General features: G+C 31.5%; 1 protein-coding gene across 1 annotated transcript in view; it reads left to right on the top strand.

Annotated features, from left to right (window-relative positions):
* Nucleotides 1-4,314: 4,314 nt before the first annotated feature.
* The window catches only part of Sik2 (Salt-inducible kinase 2), an 85,471-nt gene continuing 64,618 nt past the window's right edge, over nt 4,315-25,167 (top strand). Inside the window, exon 1 of the mRNA XM_070644213.1 lies at nt 4,315-4,663. The gene's annotated coding sequence lies outside the window, so the exon portion shown is untranslated. The remainder of the gene's footprint in view (nt 4,664-25,167) is intronic.

The following is a 25,167-nucleotide window of genomic DNA, read 5'->3' as shown; positions in this document are numbered from 1 at the left end:
TTCTTCAAATTATTTTAGTATATATATAATTAAGGCTAAAGCGCCAATAAAGTGAATTAAATTAAATGCAATTGATTTCGTTACTTTCGCTCAATCACACTCGTTCTTATCTCTGTCACGAAGAATATTTTAAAAAAACGAAATTTTCTTTGCTTTTTTCTGCTTTTATGACGACAATAAGAAGAATTTATTTATGTTTCTTCTCCTTAAGATGAAGAAATTCCTCAAAAAAGAACTTATTGCTAAGCACCATAAAATTATAAGTGGAATAAAAAGAAAGAACTGAAACGTGATGATTCATTCAATTTCTCTCACATTTTATCCCTTTACATGTTGAAAATACTTCGTTGCCATTGAACTTGACAGGAATGTGAAAAAGCTTCTTCTCACTGTTGCCCTTAAGCGAGGCATGAAAAAGCTTTTAATTTATTTATTATTTCTTTTTAACATTGAAAGAATAATAATAACATTGACTGCATATTTTTCTGCTATTATACACAATTATACACATTAAAAGAATTATGAAAGCTGAGAATGAAAATTTTTTGCTACATGATTTATTGTTCAACATCTTTGCATGACTCTCAATTAGTTGCTTGCTTTTACCAAATGAAATGAATGTAAAGAAGTCTTAATAAGTTTGAAATTGAAGCGCATTTGTTGAGAAAAGAAGGCTTTGAAATAAGCTTTTGGACTGACTTGAGCTTTTTGATAAAGCAGAGCTTTTAGCAAAACATGAGCTTTTTGAGCCTAATTAGTCAAAATAATCACTCAAATTTCCATTTCCTTCAAAAATCCAGCACAAAAACACACAATTTTAAGCATCAAATGAGTCGTAAAGATTGCAAATTTATGAAAAGTTTCACATGTTGTGCAGCTATTTAAAATTTCTCATCTTGCTTAACTCGTATTGTCGACGAAAGAAACTTTAGAATATAATTGATGGCAGTTATTTTTGGATATATATGAGTGGCATCAATAGAGATGATTGTGCTTAAATTTTACCATTTTTTGAGGAATTTATGGTTTTGTGGATTCTAAATGCTGTACGTGGATGTTGTGAATGAAAAGGGATTTTGATGATGTATGAGTGTGTTGGGATGGTTTGAAGCTGATAAGCATGGGATATTATTTAAAGCTAGTTATAGTTCGTCGATCTTATGTATAATGATTTAGTTTGAAGCTTTAAATTTGGAAGTAATGAAAAACAAGCTGGTTTCTAATTAACCTTAAAAAGTTCACAAAGTAAGTAGAACGGATGTTCATTCAAAGCCTACACGCTTGACAACAATTTCTTCTTATTTTTTCATAAACTTTTTCCATTTGAAATCCATTGAACTTTTCATTCCTCTTTCTCCAAAACATTCATCCTTAAAAAAAGTCTATCAAAAGAGGGTTCTTTTGTGTTGGAATATAACAAAAGCTAGTTTAATAGCGTTGACAAAGGAAATGACATATATAGGACAAGTTTTTTTATATTCACTAAAAGCTCCATACCTTATGTCAAAGAAAATTTTTGCAAATATCAAATGAGAAATTCAGGCAATAGTCAATTTATCATATTGATTTATCATTATTTTATTCCTAAAATAGCATTTAGCTCCTTTCGTACAATGACACATAAAACTATTCTATAAGCTTTTCTCAATTTCCTTTCAAATGGCTATGAAATTTTCTTCCTGCATCATGGATAATCGGCAGTATGTAATGATATGAATGGAAACAAAAAAAGAATATCCAATAGGACAATATATCAAATCAAGATGTTAACTTCCTGTGCGGAAGACAGAGAATGTGAAAAAAAAAATCGAGTTTGTGAACCTTTTTGACATTAACACCTAACATTTTCCTTACTTTTACTACAGTCATCAAAAATTATAGATCTTTTTATGAAGTAAAACATTTGGGGCGCATATTAGATGTACGATGAGGCTATACCTTTTCATGAGGGGATTATCTGTAGATTAATCTTCCTAAAATAATGTTTAGTGATGGACGTGTATCGAGTGTACGTGGGCAATGTTGAGAACATTATGAGTTTCAAGCACATTCTCAACTTAACTTATAGAAATTAAGGTTTGTGTCAACATATCTATTGAATTTGGAAGTCACGAAATGGTATTTGATATTTACCGGCTTTTTGAGATTTAAAATGGACTTGCTATAAATTTATTTGTACTCCCTGAATAACTTTCGTAGTTCAACTCCCTTTGCTGTTATTAAAACTCAGAAAATTTGCAAAATAATTGAATTCTTGGATTTTCATCAGGAAACCAGTTTTAGAGAGACACATCAACCAGGATTCAATCATTATCGATCGGTATGTAAACTAATTATCAACTAAAACTGTCTAAGATAAATTATTTTCAGCATTTTACAAAACAAGAATTCATAATTCACCATATTATCACTAAAAAGCTTCAAAAATTCTTCATCACGTTTCAATCCAATGTAAAACATCGAAAGAACCTTTCATAATTCACAATTTATTCCCACAGACCAAAATCCATCATAAATATTAAATGAGTGGACAACCTAAAAATCAAAAATCTTAGTAAGCAATGATTGAAAATAATATTCATTATTCAAAAGCATTTGAATATTCAATAATTTTGAGTATTCCAAATCAAAAGATTAATAATTTATCACGAAACTTTTCAACACTTTGAATTCAATCACGTCAACCTTAATTTTCCTGTAAAATTAAGTAGAGGAAAGCCCACAAGGATTGAAAAGAAAATTTCCTTATTGAAATATGGACAGACAGAAGCGAACATCGAGTAGGTTGATCTCAACTTGATTAATTACGAGACTGTAAGTAAGTTGCTGTTTCTATTCACAACTAATTTCTCCATCCATTTAGCATTCACATAGACATTATTCCTTACTTGTTGAAATGTTCGACTTTTCTTCTCTCTTTGCGTTTGCTTTATCATCATTTAGATTTCTATCCCACTTCTGTTCCATTTATCGCAATTGTTACTTAATATACCGACCGTAAAATTGTTCTAATGCTGCTTCTCCTTTCATCCCATTTCCCTTTTTTCTTGCCTGATACATATTATGTGCAATAAATAAGGACGGCTGGAATTCATTTTTTAACATTTTCTATTAACACTCAACCACGAAAAAAGACTGAGTGTGTATGTGTGTACGATACCCATCTCGTAAAATTGATTGATTCACTCACAAAAGATAAGAATTTTCCCATTTTCTTCTTTGTTAAAATGTTTTCTTAGAGATGAGATGGATTTTTCAATGACTGTCCGGAAAATTTGAGACTTTTGTTTGAGATTTTGTATGCTTTAATCTAATGTGTCTTTCTTTTGTATCTATTAGATGGTATAAAGTCTGATGCGGTGATTGAGGTGAGAAATGGTGGTGCTGGAGAAGAATGAACGAGTGACATAAGAAGAATGTTTAAGGAAGCCAATAAAGTTTGAAATCTGAGCAGTCAAGGATTCAATCTGGCTTTAGCAGTGCTATTGACGTAGCCTAAAATTTGTGGATACCCACAAGATCCCCATCATCCTGTATACGAGCCTTAGCAGTGGATTAGAGGTGAGTTCAGTATCTATTTAGTATCAATACCGCATTCAGCATTGTCCACTTCAGGACTAAAACTGCGCTTCCAAGACAATCCATAGAATTTTCCCAACAATTTTTCCTCCTTTTTTGGTTGAAAGAACTTCCTTCAAAGCTTATTTTTTTTCTTCATTCTCACTCTAAGAACTTTTTTTGACGTAATTTGAGCCTTTATTCTCTCATTTTACTCACGCTTTAATGTATACATCTCATCCACCTTACACAAATGTGTTTGTTATTGCTTAAAAAAATAGAAAAAAAGCTCTTCCTCTATATCAATATGACTCTGTAGAAAGAAAAGAAATGACTATGCATGTATGTGTATACACGACTGTGTATTGAGAGAAAATATTATTCTGAATGGAATGAGACATAAAAGAAAAAGAAGTGGAAAGAAAAACTGCCTTTTTTTCTAAAGCAACACCGAACGATGATATGAACATAATTTTCATGTAGAAGAATTGCTTACGTCATTCAAGATGCGAGACGAGAAAATTTGTATTTTTTTTTCTGTGTTGCTCCGTTCACGATAGTAAGTACGTACAATATGAATGAGAGAAAGAGAAAAGCACCATCCATTCAGTTATGTCTATGTATTAGCACCCGGCATCGTGAGAGCGAGTCGAGAGAGAATTTTGCGCACGACCACAATTGAATGCAGCAAAAAAAAATAAAATTTACGTCTACACAACGTCCACAATTCTCATCGATTTAGTTTGTTTCCGCTCATCGCAGTGAAACAACATCAGAAATAAAAAAATCAGTTCAGAAACAACAACGTCGGTTGGAGTAAATCGTGCGCGCAAGAGTGAAGTGAAAAAAATTTTCTTTTTTTCAATTTTTTGTGAATCTTTTTTAGTTTCATTTTTTGTATATTTTGGAATTGGAAAAAATGCCATTTTCTGAATGAATTTATCGATAAAAAAATAACAATTTGTAGATTAAATATATGATTAATGTGTATTGATAAGGCATAAATTGATAAAGTGAGTGAAAAGTCAATAGAAAGTGGTGAAAAAAAGAGAAAATCCTTTTGTGGATGTGAAAAAATTTTCCAACAAAGAGAGAGAAAGAAAATGTAGGCACAAAAAAAAGTCATTTTTGGTATAGTAAAAAAAGGAATCTTCAGCATGGAATTGAAGAAATGTAGAGAAAAAATCAATTTTGTGTCAAATGCAATTGCTATAAATATTCAGGAAAGCCCTTAATACTCATCATCAATAGAGGTAAAATAAGCTGAAAAAAATCTGCATTGCAACTTTTTAGTGCTGCAGGTGCATTGGAAGGGAGAAAAAAATAGTTTCGGCATTTTCCTTTGTTCCTGACATTCAACTACTTCCGTAATTTATGCATTATTAGATTCAATATCAAGTTTAATTAATCCAGCAACACATAAACTTGACGTGTTATTGGATGTGATATAAAGTCATAAAAATCAATAAAATTTAACATACATAGAGATTTCTTCCTCATTTCCAATCTGCGATATAATAAAAATAATATTCATTTTTTCCTCATCTTTCCTTTGTTGTGCAGCCGTTGCTTTGGCGGTGAGGAGGTTTTCATTTTTATGATACTGGTTAAGTGGTTTTGTTAGGAATGACGTGAGGTGTGTGTGGGGAAAGGCTGATTGAATTTGTGAAAATTTGGGTAGCATTTTACTTCCAATTTCAAGATGCTCAAAAAGCACAAGGCATAGGAAAGTCTGAAAATCCAGCCCCAGATTAACGTGGCTCTGGTCCCTGGTCAGGTTTGATGAAATCTGTAATCAAGCCAAAGTCATGTCGGTCTTTGCTAGTCCGTGAGCCTTCTGGGTAGTCAAATTCATGATAGAGCTAGATTATGTGCTACATATTGCTGTTATCTCTTGGCATGGGACCGAAAGAGAAAGTCCTTATACTCAGACTGACTGGGTTTGAATCTTTGAAACATTTCGGCATTACTTAGGGACAAACTGCAATCCCACATCCATTACACATTTACACTAAGCCCCAAAAGCCATCAAACTTAAGTCAAGTGCATCCTACTGACACCCATGTAATTTAAAGCTTAGGGTGTGTATAACTCCAGAAACTCAAATATATACTGTAGTGCACATCAATCAGCTACTGTTGTTGTGTAATTTGAGACATGTAAACAACTAAGGCAAGTAGACTCACGGAAAACTCATTGCGTGCGTAATAATTTCTTTTTATTGCCAATATCTTACATATGATGATGATGATGATAGTTGTTGTATTGCACAGCAATTCTCGAAAAGTAATAATATTTGAATAATTAAGTAAGAAAAAAATTACAAAATTACACGAACTTACAATAAGTTTATGGTAACGATGATAGCGCGTGCCATTGATCCCCCTTAAGTATGCTCATAACGATTATTAAACACAACTTTTTTTCTCTGCCTTATTTTCTTTTCAATATTTGCTAATGTAGTGTAACGAATGACGACAATTCTTACTATACAGTTCCTTCCTTTATATTTTATTCTATTTGCTGTAAATTAACTGCGGAAGTAATTGTCGCTGTCTGTGCTTTCTTTTATCTTTTTTTTCCTGTATCTTTAGAGGTTCTTAAACCTCCGTGTCGTAATTTATGTCATACTGTCTACGAAAGCAAAACGAGACATGATTAATTTTAGTTAATCTCATTTAAGGCATAAGCTTAAGATATGTGATTGTTGATTTGCGTAAGATTTCTCCAACTTTCTATGAATATTATTTGGGGAGCACTTGCGTCAATCGTTGTTGATAACGAGATTGACGTTAAATCTACTCTGTTGCATATAATCTTTAACTAGAGCTCGAAGTTGATTTGAGATTTCGACTGAGTTATAACGGGCATTTGGGATTTGAATAGTACCTAGTTGAATACCCCTTTTCATATAAAATGCTCACTTTGTTTTTGAACTCAGATAAATAAACATCTCATTTATTTGGAAGTCTTAAGAATTCGCCATAACTTCATACAAAATTCTAGTCCACCTCATACTCTCCTAGACATTCCACAACAGTTCCAATAAATCATAAAAGTGCAGTAGTTGAACTATAAAATTTTAAGGACTTAGACGAAACTTTTCCATATGAACAATTTCACGGTCAGAACCTCCACAATTCTTTCTCCAAACTACATTCACAGTATGTCGCAATAAAGTGCAATATGGAAAGTAGTGAGAAGTACGTAGTGAAATATGCATCATAAAAATTTTATCTTGTTATCATCATTAAATTTTATTTCTTACTGTACTCTCACTGCCGTGCAATTACGACTACACTAAATGAAGAAATTTATGAATTTGATAATATTTGAAGGTGAAGTCGGTAGCATGCACAGTGCCTCACTGACTTGATGGTGATGATAATAACGATGTTCTATAATTACATTGGTGAAACTTGATGTTTCGTAATTTTAAGTCTTGTTCTTGAAATGGAGACTTTATAAATAGACATGGAGGAGTTAGCTTATGACCTGATTGCAACTTTTTATCAATCCAATAGGTAGCCTTTCAACAGAATCAAGATAGTTTCCTAGACTTACCACAGCTTATTGTATTTCAATAAAGATAGATTGAATAAGAATTAATCATGATGTAAATCCAGTATTATGGACGTGGAAAAATAAAGTTTCTAATAACTCCGTACGTAATAAAAAATTGATTACAATTGAAATTGGACTTTATAACGTGCCGTTGAGTAAGAATTAAAAGATGATGAAATTCCCACGAAATCGAAACTTAGTCATAAGAAAGCACTTGTAATGATTTTTTTGTACTTAGTGTGTGGCTATATTTGGAGTTTTGAGGAATGGAGGGGATGGATTGTGGAATTGGTTCTGAAAATGTTAAATTATGGATTTTAATGATCCAGATTATGAAATTTAAGTCTGGATTACTAGTTTTAGTAACATACACAAAGTGTGCTCTGTCCAATGAGTAGCCAACACTAGAAAAACATCGAACAGACTGTTTAAGAGCTTCATGATGTTCCAAATGAGTCCAGCTTGACTGTCAACTCAAATCTCAATTGTTAACTTAATTCCAACTGATTTCAATTGTCACTTAGTGCTAATAACTGTAATTACACTTCCCTTACCTTCCACAACATTAACAATTTCGACACATTACACATTACGTCAATTTCGATCGAAAATTGCTGAACATAAACACAAACATGCTCATATTTCAATTAGATAACAAATTTGTATAGCGATCATCTACTCCAAATTTTATAGCTGACTTATTATTTTCAAGAGCAAACAAAAAGTTTGTCTTTGAAAAAAAAGTATGCATTTCTTAAACTCAAACCCGGAACTAAACAAGGATGAAGTTTCATATTAAAAACTGCTGAAATAATAATTTTTTTTTTATTTTACCACAGAATAAAGAAATAAAAGCTACGACGTTTCATTTTCATAGTAAGAATGTGCATAGCTCAGCATATAGATTTCTTTTTTATTATTAAAGTCATGTACCTTTTTAATCTACGTTCAATTAATTTCAATTTAAACTCAATTTAAGCTTTGTTAAATGATTCATTTAATTCATTTACGAATGATAATGACGGCTAGTCTATAAGTGCTATACTCAAACTTATCAATGATGAGTGTTTTTTTATTCCTTCATTTCTTCTGTATGCAAAGCCGACAACGAGTAACGAAATGAAAACAGACAGCAATTGGAATGAATATGGAAATGTGAATAAAAAGAAGAAGGAACAAAAATATGTAGAGCATCATTTTGTGTTGATTATTTGTTTTAATCGACATTATAATACAACTCGATGTATTGTTTGTAGATATTTTCTTCTCTATTTCAAGTGTAAAGTACGATGAATACATTCAGGCAGTGCATGGCAGAATGTAGGGGAGAAAATTGTTTTTATTTTTATGGGGATTAGATGCTGTAGCGCATTTTAGATGGCAATTTGATGCTGATGTGTTAGGAAGTAGTGGATTGCTTTGCAAATTGGCTACTGTGACTAATTTAAGAGATTTTTCGTTCAAAATCATACAAAACATTTCGTTAAAATTCAGAAAGTAAACATTCGTTAAAATTCAAAATTGGAAAATTCGTTACAAACTTAAATACACTAAAGCACCCCAAACTGACATCCAAAATCTTCCATTCTCCGTAAAACTATAAACCATACTGGAAATGAGTTCTAGTGCACAGTGACAATGAGTCACATTACGCTTTATAGTAAAAGAAAATAAAAGACTGAATATCACGATGTTTACTGATGCTCACAAAAAAAAAGCAAAAGAGGAAGGAAAAGAAATGTCACAGAGAGATTAAATTTTTGTATCTGTTCGTCATTTGTTTATTCGACGTAGTTTTTAAAAAATACTTTTTTTTTGCAAAGGAGGCAAAAGGAATTTTCTTTTCTTAGGCAATATGTAAGGAATGAATTTATGAGGATGCTGTGGTAGGCCATCAATCATTGAGGTATTTAAAGGATTTTCAAACAGAAGGGGCATTTGGATGTGACGTAACAGACTATTAGATAACATCCAAAGCGACCCCCAGAATGTCACATAGTTTTGAATATGCTGCATATGTTGCTGAAAAGTTTATAGACTTAAATGGAAAAGCATTCTTCTTACATAATAGAAATAACATGTTCATAATCCAATTTAATATAAATGTGGATGTACCAGAAACCCAATACACGACTTCCGTTAGAATATACTCAAAAAACCTGTAATATTACTACCAAAAATAGAACTCGCAACACGTGAAGATAATGAGATTTCACCTGCTTGGGAAAATATATATAATCATAAATTCATTATTTACCAAAAAATCAATGCCAATATTGTATTAACGATTCTTCCACGTTTGTCTCCTTTAAGAATAGTCCTTACTTGATGTTTTACATAATCATTGTTGTAGTGATAAATAATGAACTAAATATTGATTTAGTACTTGATGATAATAAAATGCAGACCTTTCATATACATATTTTCACCATAATAGTAAGAAGAGGAGGAATTGAGAGATAATGAAAAATGTTCTCAAATAGAAATGGCTATTAATATCGCAAATAAAATATTTTCAGTTCTATTTATTTTTATCATTTTACAATTTTTTTTATTCTATAATTAAACATTCATTGGAAATGTACGAGAAAGAAAGTTCAAGAGCGAAATATTTTTTCATTTCATTAATATCAGACAGGATGATGAGATCATTACAAATACCGGCAGTCAAATGAAAAATACTCTCTCAGTTTCTTTAACGTCATCACATATAAATCGCTCATCAAAAGTATAGCTTGTTAATTAAGTGCGAAAGCGCATTTGCGATAATTTGAGTCAAAAACATTTAAAATTTGTTGCAATTTTTTTGGTTAATTTAGGCACTTTTATTGACATGATTTGTTGAAAAATGCTTTGCTCACACTTGCTGAGCACTTTAGAATCTTTAAATCCATCAACAAAGTCCATTTCAAACCAAAATTCAATGATAAACTTTCGAAGTGAGAATGTAAATAAATCATTTTTTAACACGTGCTTTTTTGTTGTCGAAAAATTCTTCCTTCAAAAATAGATTTATCTTTGTAAAATTTGTCAATCTGTCAAAATCATATTGACGTACGATTTTAGTAAAATCTGCCAAAATAAACCTTTAAAAAATTTAACCCATAAAAATTTAATATCCATATTCATACGTAAATCCCAGATTGTAGGCATAGTGACGCACAGATTGAGCAACGTAACTACAAATTGATGCAATGTTCACGGGAAAAAAAATCTAATTACCAGCTTTATAGTCTGATGAACTTGCAAAGTGAGCCAAGTCATAACACGAGTTGAGATGTAAATGCACGAAAAAAGAAAAAAATTTCCGCGAGTTTGTAGACAAACGGGACAGAAATATAAACAAACTAACAATTTGAGGACGGAAGCATCAAAGCTTTAAAAATTTTGTAAACAAATATAAAAGTCAAAAATTCCTTTTTTTCTATGTTCAAAGCCGCAATTTGCTTGACTAGTCTGTAATCGGATTTTTTATAGTGTCAGAAAAATCGGCAACAGCATTCAATTTCTCATTGCCGGTTGTTTTCGTTTAAAATTAGTTCAAGTGTGGGAATATATCGCGTCATTTCGCTTCGTTTATTTCACTCATTTGCAAAATGCTGATTTTTCCGAGTCAAGAAAATGTTTGTGGCTATTCTTCTTATTAATGTATGTGCTGTGAAAAGGAAAGACGATCCCATACGATTAATAAAAAAAATCTCTCTCTACGTCAATCTCTCGATGGGAAATGAAAATAAAGTATCAAATATGATGATTGATATGTTATGAACACCTTCACATGATGTTCAGATCAACACTAGCATAACCGTTGATGATGGCTCAATTTTCTGTGCGATTGATAGACGAAAGTTACTTTTTTTCATACTCTTGTGTCATAAATCTTTAGAGCTTGGAAATGTCGTGTACATGGTGATGATGATTATTGTTGATTCTTTTAATTAACGATAAATACTCGGAGGTAAAGATGCTTCTCGTGACTTTTTATCAAAAAATCAAAGTTTAATCGGATTTCATTAATATTTTCTAATTTAAAGCTAGTATTGACGTAATTCTAACTATACCTGTTATTCAGTCCCCAAAAATCTTGATTTTGACTACTTAAAAACATTCATAGCTTGACTTTTATTGCCCTATAAAGTATCTTTCTTATGTGATCATCAAAAAAAGAGGAAGAAGGAGTGTTATTGATCAGTTTAAATCAGCATTTAACTGCGTATTATCGTATGATTATTAATATTTTATGTCAATTTATGCACACCTTAGTTGCATGCCTCGACCGAAACCTTACACGGTGTATGGTTCATGACATTTCCAATGAGCTAATGTCTTAGCATATAGCACACAAGTTGCCCATCACTAAGTCATAGTAATGTTATCTGAAGTTATTACGTAATCATGCCACGATCCACATTAGTTTTTCATAAAATATCCCTCAATACTCTTTTTAAAACCATCAACAAAGTTGACGTAAAACAATGGCATTTCACAAAAGTTCAATATCTGTCATTTAAATAACAGTTAACCACACAGAATAAGGCTTCCTAGAAACAACCAATATGACAATCTAGTGATTCAATTCATATCTCAGTTGTCATGACATTAATTGTAATAATAAATTGCATCATATAAATTTTTTGAAAATTGTCATGTCTCTTTGAATCTCTTCTTGCCATAAATATTGTTGTATGTGCGTAAAAAGCTGAGATATATGAAGTCATTGAGGATGAAATTCTTTGAAAATATTTTCCCACATCAATATTATAAGAAAAAAAAGTCGTCAAGTGGACGAGAAAATGCTTTGACATGAGATGTGCGACTCTAAGGGAATTTCATCAGATTTCTAGACTAATAAAGGAATTAAGTAATTGAAGTCTGATGAAACATTGTTTTTATCGCTTTTTTGATGTTAAGCAGAGTTAGCAAAATTCATTCAAAAGGATTAATTAAGTTTAATGACGGTCGTCTTAATGAGATAGCCATTAAAAATTCTCTAGTTCTTGTCATAAATTAAATATTTTTCATTCATAAATTTAACGCCTTTTTGTATTCGACTCATTCTTTGCCTTTTGTATCAGACATTGTACAAATATTTGACATTCCATGTAGAAGAATTAATGATATGAGTTATTTCTGTATACAGAGTATTGAATTTTATTGCTGATATACTGTTTCAAATCCTTCATATCTAAAAAATTAAGGATATAGAATGTCATGTAGAATTAAGGGTTGAAAAAGGCAGATTCACAGCATAAAGTTTAATTCAATTAACGAGAAAAAAATGTTTAATTAAATTTAATAAGCCAGCCTGACACAATTAATATGCTCATAATTTCAAAGCTATTGGCACTAGCCATAATTTCGGCAATGTGACATTTGGCAATCGACTGTTTGAATAAAGAAGAACGAAACGGCAAAATAGCCATTTTTTTCATTTGAAATAAAAATAAATTTGAAGGTCTTTTTCATTTCAAAGAGTTGCAAAAAATAAAGATGATTACTCATCCACGGAAAAGTTGTTTTGGTGACTTTTTTTTCTCTGTGATAAACTTTCGTAAATATTTTCCTGTCGGGATTAATTATCGCGGTCGGTAAATCACCTTCAGTTTTATTATGTTATCTAATTATTCCGGTCTTATTGCTTCATCCGCTTTTTTATCTTATACTTTTTGCTTTGGGATTCCCTTCAATCACTTCCTAAATGAAGATTATTACTTTTTGCGCACTTAGTTACTTACTTCGCTGGTCGTTCAGATCAATTGTGATTCATGACTTGCCATGATTCGATAATTTGCTTATAAAATGATATTTTGTGTCAATACGAACTTTACGAAACTAATTCAAATATCAAAATACCGTTAAATGTTGAATTGAATTTCCAAGCAATACAGCAATAATGAACTAAAATGCTTACAATAACAAATGATTTCGATCTTCTTGAGTCAGCAGAATTTCAGAATTTACGCCCAAATAATTGGATATGAACTCTCAAAAAGAAATTACATGGAATTAATTTAGGGGAAATCCCAGAAAGTTTCCATATGAACATAGATAGGCTGTATCAAAAAGCAAGCTGAAAAAAACTTTAATGCGTTCCATAAAGAGCAGCTGAACATATGAGATACCATAAAATAAGCCACATAAACATGGCATAATGATGATGCTTATTGAAAAGCATACATCACGCTTGATAGACACACAATGTGGCGGAAGATGAAGAAATGCTCAAACATTAATTATGAAAATTATTGCTATTGTCTATTTCCATTATAATTTATCTATTATTCACACACAGACGTTCTGTATTAAATTAATTGCAATAAAAATTGTTTATTTTTTTCCACATAGCATGATTGATTAAAAAAAGAACTGCAAAGCTATGCGAAATGAGTTTCGTGTGAATTTATGTTGCGAAAAATGAAAAATCGATGCCATTTCATTGGAGTTTATTTCGTTTAATTTGGAAATTATTTTTGATGAATTTCCAATTAAAATTTTTTTCGTAAAAATTGCACAAATAATCCGATCATCATGACCAGGAGGGTCATTTTAAAAGCGAACCGACAAGAAAACTTGCGTGAAAAAATTTGCAAATTGTCGATTTTAGGCTCCAATTGTTGCCAAAAAAATAACATTCAATTACATTTGGTTGGCTATTAAGCAACATGAAATATTAGTCCAAGTATGAAATATGAAGCATAATGTACAATTTATTTCTACCGACCAAGAAGTCAGTAAGCTAATAATTATGATGTTGAAACTCATTGTTTACTGTAACGGACCAACATGACGATAGCTCAATTGCATGAGAAAGAATAAATATTGATGTGCAGAAAAATAAGTCAAGTGGAAGAAAGCACAAGTGATGGGATTGTTAGGTAATTTTGATGACCGAAGCGATTTTTTTTTGCTGACTTGTTGATCAACAGTTATTGTGCTGAAGGGGGATTCCCTCAATCTGAATTACAAAGCTTATTGTTTTGGACAATGCTATTGATTTAATTATAGAACAAACTTTGGACTTATTATTTGCAAAATGCTAGGTTTGCTGGATTTTGTGTAGCATATTGGCAATAATTCATGAAGATATTGTCTATTTCTAAAGATTTAATAATCATTGTTCATATTTAAGCAAAATAATTCAATTAAGTCGCAATTAAAACTTCAGATCCTTCAATTTCAAGAGCATGAACTTTATTACTCAATGGCTATTTAGATTTAAAGGTCAAAAATTCGAAATTCGAAACTTTGTAGATCGAAAATTCGAAAATCAACCAAAAATTCGAAATCCAGTCTCACTTCTATTTTTGCTCCATAATCTCTAATTTTTCGTAATGAAACCCTTTAAAAACTCTATTTCCATCAGCATGACGACGAGACAACATGCACAAACAAGTCTATAGCCTATTTATGTCATTGCACGCTAAGACAAATAAGCGAAGATGTGATTGAGAAATGAAAGTGCTTCCGGATATACTCGAGACATGTGATATTGTCTCATCTCAATGAATCGTTAAGGAAGACATACAAAATCATCATATGGGGTCATTCACATGGAATTAAGAGAAGTAAGAAATGAAATCAGAAAGCGGGAAATATGTATGCAATGTGCCAAATTTCCAGCATTATAAATTTTCATTAACTTTGATTGATATTCAGCATCGGCCATTATACTCAAAGCTCATTCATTGGATAGAGTACGTCCGATCTCCGGAGAGTCATTTTGAATAAATTTATCTTTGAATTGATGGAAAAATATTTCCTCTCAAAATTTGCCTTTCCTCCTGCACATGTGCTGAACTTAATTGAAATTGCAATTTTCAATCCATTTTTAATGCTCACATGGGAAGACTTTAATGCTTTTGCATACTCAGCCTATCACTATTTGCTCGTTAATGAATTCCAAATTGTTTATTGATGAGTGTTGTGCCTGCACATTATTTAATACTTGTAATGTTGACCATGTCTATGACCGTGATGAAATTCGGAGGATGAAAATATCATTTAGATAAGAGAATTATTACTCAATAAATCAATCTTAATGTCTCTGTATGTGCTGATATTTCTTGTACCATCCGCAACATTTTTTCTGGTCTCCTACGAATCGATCTATATTGATTATTGTGCCATAAAAAAAGTGCATGCCATAAATTTTCAATCCCAAAAAAACTTTTATTTCTGTTAATCATTTGGGAAGTAAAAATCTGTTTATTGTATCCATTCAAATAATTTGTGAGATTACTCGGATTTTATTACTGTAAAAAGGAAGTTTGAATTGCTGCTGGAATGAAATAAAAACTTTGGGATTAAATGGATTCAGATTCTATTGTTTTTGTTGGATTAATTCGGAAATGCTTTTGCTCATAGTTTTTAAGTGTTAATACATAACTTATGCAGCTATCCAGCAACTAATGAAGCCAAAATCAAGTTCCAAACTCTTGAAGTGAGAATGATAACAAAAAAGTTTGAATTTCAAAAAAAAAAGTTCGTTATGGTTTTATACTTGATATTTTATTCATGATCCAACTTTAGCATCTCCTTAAGCATGTAAAATTCTACTTTCATGTGATGCCATATTCAAAATTTATCACAGAGCTTCTTTCAATCCGTAATAAACCTCTCGAAAAAAGCGGATCAAAATAACATCGTAAACCTTTTTATATCATTATGCTTTTTTTATCACTTACCACAAATTTACCTAAAGCTCAACCTACTTCTTATTTCCATTGCGATAAATCAATTTGTGGTAAGAAGAAAGTCATCATCATACTTATTCCGATTATGTTTAATGTCACATCAATTTCATTCAATAACAATAATAAACGAGCAAAGAGAGGTTAAAGGAATCGATAAAATGATATTAAGGGGGTTAACAAAAATTGAGCATCATCATGTGAGAATGCTTATGGACATTTATAAATTATCCATCGATGAAAGTTCCAATATGTTTCTTTCTTTTTTGTTCCACGTTCCACGTTGTCATCGATATTCTCAAACATCCATGAATTATTTGCTTGACCTTTATCAAGGAAATTTGTAGAGGACATGATGTACGATAATAAAGAAGACAAAAGAATTTCTCGGAAGTATCACTTAGTGCACGACAAATTTGTATTCAGTACGATGTCTCTATTTTCGATAATACCACGATAATGACATGAAACAATAGTAGGTTGTGAAGCTCATGACATTATTAACATAATGTTGTTATTGTAGGCTGATAATCTAACGATTTTATAATTTTAAGAAGTGCAGAGACAAATTCACTTGAACTTTTGAGTCATAGGTGGTTTTTGAAAGGTTAATTGACATGTGTGGGACATAACTTGGTGATGCAGGGATTAGTAGCTGACAAATTCAGTCAATACTAATCAGAACTCAATTATATCCATACATAACCTAAAAGTAATCATATCATACAATCTAGTCAGTGACTTTGCATACTTTCTGTCTCTAGAGGAGCATCATCATGTTGCAACTCTGCTTATAAGCTCTTAATCACTTCCTTGGATCATAAACAAGTCAAAGACTTGCATCTTCTGTTGTTTGTTCAAACAAAATGCATTTAAAAGCTTCCGATTTATCAAAATGACAATGATGCTGATGAGGAAACAAGAAAAAGTTATTTTTTCATACTTTCACATGCTCATGATTGTACTTGACGCACGCCCTGCTGTTAATGACATTAAAAACAGATTTTTTTCCATCTCATTCTGCGTACGAACTATTTTGTGAGCCACAGCTGTTGGCTTTCTACAGTAAAATGAAATCATTTCCGTATTTTATGGGGAGTCGAGTATATGTACATGCATGGGTTGTTAGTGCTGTTGAGTATTTAAAACCATTTCATGATAATATTGGGGATACATGCAGCATATATTATAGTAATAATGGAATTTTCGAGACACAGCATTTTTTATACGTCCTAAAATTAATTTTCTCATGCGTACATGTGCATGGTAGAGTGAGAATGTAATGTCAACATTAAAACATTCATGGCTGGATCTTCCCATTGTATAAATAATTAAATTTTACATTTTGTACAGTCTGTTGTGTCTAAATGAAAATGTATAAAAGTTTTCTTTCTTTTGTTTTCACTTATCGTAGCACGAAATCAAGTCATAAATGCATTGAAATTAATATAATTTTCATCATCATTATCGCTGTCATTTAAAATGACTTTAATGTGGGTGTTCACATGGGAGAAATTTTTTTATGTATGCTTCTTGCCAAGTAATTTTCCGGATGTTAATATTTTCACACTCTTTTGCATGTTTTTTATAAAGTTTTGAATTTTTCTGCTGACTAATTTCAAAGAACTTTGATTATTTCCCACAAAATTTTATGGCTCAGACCTTGAATATCATCCAACCTTCCAAGAACGAATTTTAAATTTTTTTGGGATTGTTGATGTTTGCATCAGATTTTGAATTTTAATGAATACGAATATGGTTTAAAAGGTTGATTATTTAATTTACCGCCAACCTGACAACAAACTTCCTTTCAAGCTGTGATGCTTGGGTTTTTGTGTGGCTGACTCTTTTTTTTAGAATTTTATGATGCTTTAAGTGTTGTTAGGTTGGATTATTTCTCACATAATTAAGAAGTTGCTTGTAATAAAGTTAGTTTTTATAGTCATTCAATGAGTGACTGCCGTCATATTGTTTTAAAATGAAGTATTTAATGGTTATGCTGGGTTTTAAGACAGTTCTTCAAAGCTATAAATCATTAAGTTGCGTTGTAAAGTTGGAAACCTATTAAAATTGCATCAGTAACTATTGTTTCAAGTCTTGACTTACTTATACACAGCATATAAACATGAGTTACTGACTAGAGATGTAGCCAGCAATAAGAGAGATGGTGCATGTTAAGGGGAGTTTTGGGATTTCACGAAAAGCCCCAGCAAATTGAAGAATTTTTCCAGAATGGAGACTCAAGCTCATTTCAAGACATCTAACTGATTTTATCCCATAGTTTTTGAAGGTCAAAATCCAAACTTAATTAAGACTTGTCTTGAACATTTTCAATTTTAAAATTCCATTACAAAATTTGCATTTATCGTAGTCATAAAGCTCAATTGTGAATAAGAATGAAAACTCATTTAACATTTCTACTGACTGCAAGCTCTCTCTGAGAAACTTTATCGTAATGTAATGTCGTAAAATTGTTAAGGACCAGAAAGAAATCTCAAAAAGAATATTTTAAGTCCTTCATTTCCATTAACATCACTCAGTTTTCGAGTTGTAGTTGATGTTTAATTATCGTTTCGCCCCATGGGTCCTTTCGGTATTTGCATAAAAATTGTAAAGAAAGTGCTGTAAAAAAACTCATTGAATTTTCCGATCTTTTTTACAGAAATGACTTCGATAATTTTCCTTTTTCTTTCCTCTTTGCATTTATATTGCTATTTCTGAGGATGTATTTTTGGGCATCTTCTTATTTGCGAGAGAAAAAAGGGTTATTTGATGTAAGATTTTGTAGTAAACTTATCACTTGTAGGATTTGGTAAAGCTTTCTTTGTGTTCTGACTCATTTTCCTAATAAACAATGAGCACAGCTGTTTGGGCCTGTAAAAATGACAATTGCAGACCTACTTTCATTCCTAAACCTTGATTTTGAATCAAAAATGCTAGAAAATCAAGTCTAATTCAATAAATGTCAAGAATCTTTGAGCTTTTCGACATTTTCTTACCAAATGCGCTCCTTACAACTCAAAACATCCAAAAGCTATCTCCAACCAGCATAATATTCATCCACAAGCATAGAAGAATGATAAAGGATGAAAAAAAGATTGGAAAATAAATTGTAAATTTTTTTACGAGCCGAACATTAAAGGAGGAAGCAGAATGAAATTCCAAATCAACACAAAAGGAAAGCAACAACTGACGTCATTCGAAGTATATAGATTTTACTGCAGCTTTAGGAAGGATTACACAGAAAAATTTTTCATTCATTACATTCAGTGTTCTATTCTAATTTTTTCTACTTAAGCTGAATGCTTGTTCATAGACCATTACACGATGGAAATTATTCCTTCTTAGGCTTCTTTTCGATTACATTTATTTTTGCAACATTGTCGTTGCTGGCGGAGAATTTTTGATAAAAAAATAAGTAAATTGTAGAAATAATTGAATATGAAAATGAGGTTGGAGGAGAAAATGAAAAGTTAATAGGATTTAAATGGAACAAGGAGCTTAAAATGTGAAAATGTATGTTAAAGAAACTAGCAGAAAGAAGGTTCATTGCTTTATTCTTGGTATTGACTGACTTTTGAATGCGATAGGTCAAGAATTTCTGGAATTTTAAGCTTTAGTATGTAATCTTGGCTATATAGACATAGTTTGATGCCCCTTGATTGTGAAATTTAATAAGATTACGTAAAATTGAAGGTTATTGTCCATAATTTCACACTTTTAAATCATTTTGACACCTCTATTGTGCAATTTACACCCTTACTACTTTCAAATTCCATAAGCTACGAAACTATCAAAGTCATAGCACTCAGCTTTTAATGAGTTTTAAAATAATTAGCTGTATATTTGAAAAAATACAATGATTAATTAGATGGTTTAAAATTATTTTATTATGCCTCGCCCACATTAATTAAATTAGCTTTAACCGTTTTATAAATTAATAACTTTGCATTCGTATTAAAAAAATCAAAATTATTGCGAAATTTCATGGAGATGTGGAACTTTCAAATTCAGTTTTAATGAGAATTAAATTGAAAGCTTCAAAGGGGGTGCTTACTAATTGCTAATTAGATAAGTGGAAATTATGTTAGATTTTAATCGGATACTTTGTTGTTTTAAAGATGCTTAATTAGGTTGAATTAATAATCTACTTATTGTGTTGACCTTGCAGATCGTCTTTGTTTCGAAGACTTCCTTAGATGACACTTGAAGCTGACTATTTCGTTGATTATCTTGTCATGGCTGAAAATATTCGAGACAGATACCTCATGTGCATTATTAGATCTAATTTGTATCTGACCTACATATTTTAATCAAAAACTCACTTACTCATCAACAATGCCCACCAATGTGTTATTTCTTTTCATTATTATTATTATTGATATTGCTACAAATATAATAATAATTTTGTTCACTAGTCTACTTCATTGCGATTTCACTCACAATTTGCGTCATTCGAAGAAAAAAAAGATGAGAGAGTGAGTGGGAAATATATGATTTACTCGGTACGGCTATTGGATAAACGCAGAGAAAATGTACAAATTGTAGTAAAATAAGTGTGTACGTTATTAATTTGTTATTTTATTCTTACGAGCAAGTGAAAAAAGAATAAAAAATTTTGTGGAAGGTTCTGGCAATGACCTGAATTTATAGTAATAGTTCTGCAGAAAATTGCTTACATGATGAAATTCAGCTTGACGTCATTTCATTCAATAATTGAAAAGAGCTGAATTGTAGTTTTGGGGTATTCCAATTTGGTATAAATATGAAAGCTTTTAACTTAATTTAGTCATAGAAACTCTTATATTGGAGTTATTTTGATGAATGTCTATGTCGAATAAAATTTATCGACCGGCAGATACGAAATTTATGCGCAAGTTAATGACTAAGGTGCGAACACAAAACACGTTGTATTGTTGTGGCTTAAAAAATCAAGTCTTTAGGGAAATTAGTTAAATTAAGCACAAAAATAAGTAGTAGATTCCATACAATTTAAGAAAATTTCACATACATACGATAATCATTTACTTAAATAGGAAATATTTTGAAGAAAAATATTAGAAATTCGCCAAAAAAATAAATGTGTTAATTGTATCCAGCTGGAATTATGAAGAAGGCTTTAATGAGGAAGTGATAATGGAAAGATTTCCGACGTCATTAAGCTCTTCGAATAATTTTTACTGATTTTGGTGATCGTTATAACGTCGAATGTCCAAACTCTGAGCATATACTCTGCATTTCATTAAGCATCATTACATTCTATCCAAAATAAAACTTTTCAAGTGTATTGACTCCAATTTTAATATTATATACATTAATATTCCTTTGTAACAACTGTAATTGAACATTTTCATTCCATACCAACTGTGCTTAAGGATATGAAACCACACAGTCATATTAAACAGTTCAACGAAGAGGTTATTGAGCTCTAAAGTCAACACCATCATCATTGATGCAGAAATTAAATTAAATTCAATTATTTTGTCCTTTGTGTTGGAATTAAATCTCTAATAGTTTTATAAATGCAGAAATTTTTATTTAAATTCCTTTTAAATTGCTAGTAATTAAATGGGTGTGCTGAGAAAGCTCAGGTTTTATAATCTGCAATGTGAATGTTCTCAAGTCAGTCGAAGAAGAAGCAGCTATAAAATTTCTATAAAAAGAATAAGTCGCGAGATTCTTATCAAAAATTAAGTCTCAAAACATTCACAAATTTTAATCTATTCGGAGAAATATTTTTAAATAGAAAAAAGGGAATCGACACATTACTGATAAGCTTAGGAATTCCAAAGAATTAGGAATAGATTATTAGTTTCTGTTGTTGTCATTTACATTTGCCTGAAGATGGATTGTTATAAATGTTGTTTGCCTACTTGATTGACTTATTATTTTTTTGAGGCCTATATGCCTGAGGAGGAAGTGATTTTGATACACACGCATGATCTTGTGGAAATAATTTTGACGAATTATATATTCAATCAAAGATTTTTGTCTGAAACCTTCTTGGAAGCATTTGGATGACAATGAATTTGACATTGATTGAGTTTCTGAGTGGCATGTTGCGAATGGGTCGAAATCAGCTGTCACAGTGACCTAGCGAACATGTTGTGCTGTTCCGGGTTATTATGAGATGGTCATTACTTAGCTGGCAATGATCGTGCCCTTAAGAGCAGATTATGCTGAGAGCAACGCTCAGTACAAGTATCCAAAATTCATCTTCATCCAAAATCATACACACTCCACCTTATTCTATTCCCAGAAGCTCTTGTTTACATTTTTAATCCACTCCGAGCAGTCATGACATCAACAGAAAGGGTAAAATTCATGGACAAGCTCGATAAAGAAGTTATCCTTCTCAAGAGTCTAGCACGTGCCTAATTTTTCTGTCGATTTCTCTTAAATCAAGAAGCCAATAAACTGCGAAGTCATCAAAACAATACTTATACTTAACATAACTCATCGCATTTACAAATTAATTTTGAAAAATTGAGGAATATTTTTTACTATAAATAAAAACTGGAAAATCAGGTTTAGAATGAATGATCAACAAGGTCAAGATGTCTTTACCATATGACTAACAAGCATGACTATGACAACAAAATAATTTTTTAATGCTCAAAAATCTTTTGCGTAAATGAAAAAAAAATAAAGAGTTGATAAGAGATGTGATGTGCGGGGGAGGAGATTGAGTGGATGTAAGACTGACTGAGTAGAGTCTAAGTTGTTATCAATTAATTGCCAGCACGTAATCTACATTATTTTTTAATTTAATTCTCTTACAAATAAATCAGCTGCTAGAAGCGTGACTATGATTATGCCGGCAAAGTCAGATTTACGGACGTCATTAAAGATTTAAAAAAAATATATGTATATTTATATAAAAAGTGTGACATACAGCACGACTTATCTTCATGACTTCTTATTTAAATTGAATTAAATTAAAGCAATTTACGTAAATTAGGCAGCGAATTTATTCCAATTGTTGACTAAAGTCAGGGGCGTATTGAGGGTATGGGCAAATTGGGGGTTAGGGTTCAAATTCAATGCCAAAACCCCCCAAAATTTCAAATACAAAAAAAAACTTGACAAAAGTTGTGTAAGTTTTTGATCGGTGACGTACCTGACTAAAATTGGGTTGAAAAAAGAAGACACAAAACACAAAATTTTTATCATTTACAATATGACTTGCAGCTGCTCAGGCTTATTTTGTGTTAATTTTGTATTAACGATTCAGGCATGTGTGTAGTACTTACTGTATTGATTATTGTCTATTGTCCTATGAAACAACTTTAATAATGTTCAAATTTACGTCCTAACTTTAGGTCAGTGGTGGGCAACCTTTGTGCCGCACCACACTAATTACCCATCACTACTTTAGATATCCAGCCAAACCCCTCGATGTTCTATTTTTAGCTCTACCTTCAGACTATTTATTCAGAAAAAATATTAATTTCCTGACGTTTTATCTGTCTGAACTGCGTCTACATGCAACGACTACAGCCAAGCTGCAATTTGTTGATTTTTTATGCAAATAAATTCATTAAATTTTAATTGAACTTCAGGAAATTAATGCAGAACAAGTAGACTATCTGATTGTTTTATGACAATGACTCTCACCAGCTCTATCAATAATTATGAATCTTACAAGTTATTGACGTCATTGGAGAGAGACATTCAGTCGGCTATGGTTATTGATTTCGATGAGGCACTATTATGTACACGAATATTTTTCCTATCCTTTCAACCCCGACGTGAAAATATCTATAGATTTTTTTCTTCTTGGATATGAACAGTCTGTGAGAATTTTGAGGTATGACGATAAATCTTTGATTGTATTATCAAATTATTATGGGATTTTTTACAAATGAAATGAACTTGAACTCGAAGTTTATGAATATTTTAGAGACGGAAAAACCGAAAGTCGTAAAAAATTGAGTTATGCTAGGTATTTTGGTAATCGAGTCACATTTTTATTGTGACGCAGCATTTTTTGGCTTAGAGTAGACAATTGAGCATGAAATGAGATGAATGACCAGACGAAAAGTATTATCTGGGGCATGATTATGACAATTGTGATGCTATCTGGCTTGATTTTGTGAGATTGTACATACCAAAATATGCTGCATAATCTAGAAATTCCCATTAAATTAAAGATTTTTCTCTTTAAAAATAATCAATAAGTCAGCCAATTTCATTGCCAATCCCGAGGCTTTTCTATCTTTACACAAAAGATCTCGTGCACATTTTGGTTTTCTCCAAATTGGATCTTAAGAAATTGAAGGACAAAATGGGAAAATAGAAGAAAAGTCCTTAAGCTCATCTAGCCAACGCAGTCATCTACCTACGCACGTCAGTGCTCAAGGAAAATCCACTTAAATTACATTGACATTATCATTTTAATACATAATAGAAAGGATCTCATGCGAACATAGACTTTGTCAAATCTTCCAACTAGATAGTATTTTAGGCACTGCTGTATTTAGAAATGAGCGTTCGAGTATCACCTGTGTGAACGATTTCTAGTCTGCTACATGAATAAAAATCCATTGAAGCTTCAAGTGTTTGCAGATGATTCTCATAACAACAGAGAAAATGCGATAAAATGAGCTTCGAGAATCATGAGAAACAAATTCATTATCTACGACATGATATATGTGCATTAATGTCAATATTGATGGATCATTTGTGAATTACATATGAGGCAACTGAGCATGTGGGTCGATATTTTTGTATTTATGATGATTATGGGAGGGGAAATTGGAGAATTAAGCAGTATTGTAGCAAGAATTGAAGAGAATCCAGATTCATGACGACTTGACTCTGGCCTGGAGTCGCATTTCTGGATTTTCGACCTTTATGAAGCACATCATTTTTGGACGTTCGCAAACATTTGCTGCCAATTGAGCATTTTATGAAAATTTATTGGCATTTTTGCAAATCTTCCGGATTTTCTCTTCAAATTTCAAGTTCAATTATTTAAAGCACTATATTTGTCCATGCCCTTGTTGTTTTGTTTGTGCTTCAACCTTATCAAGCTCATATATTTTCCATATCAATGTTGACAATATGAGGAAAAACAAATCAATAATTTGGAACAACATTTCTATGTGGGTTGATTTTCGACCGGAATTTGAGAAAGATCCACATGATCTGATGCTCATTTTCTATTCTATATTAAGCTTTGCTAAACTAATTACTTATTAGGTTTTCATTAAAACTCAAATGAGCATCGGCAGATGGGGAATAAGGAAAAACTTTTTTGCTATGCTTATAATGATATTTTCCTGTGACACTTAATTGATCACTTTTCAGTATAAATAGGAGTTAATGTGAGAAAACTGATCAACATTAATTA

The sequence above is a fragment of the Chironomus tepperi genome, unplaced genomic scaffold (assembly GCF_022539635.2).
Source record: "Chironomus tepperi strain 1889 unplaced genomic scaffold, CSIRO-AGI_Ctep_v1 contig_335, whole genome shotgun sequence".
NCBI classification, from domain to species: Eukaryota; Metazoa; Arthropoda; class Insecta; order Diptera; family Chironomidae; genus Chironomus; species Chironomus tepperi.
The sequence above is the reverse complement of the archived record's forward strand: the minus strand, read 5'-3'. Positions and strand labels throughout refer to the sequence as shown.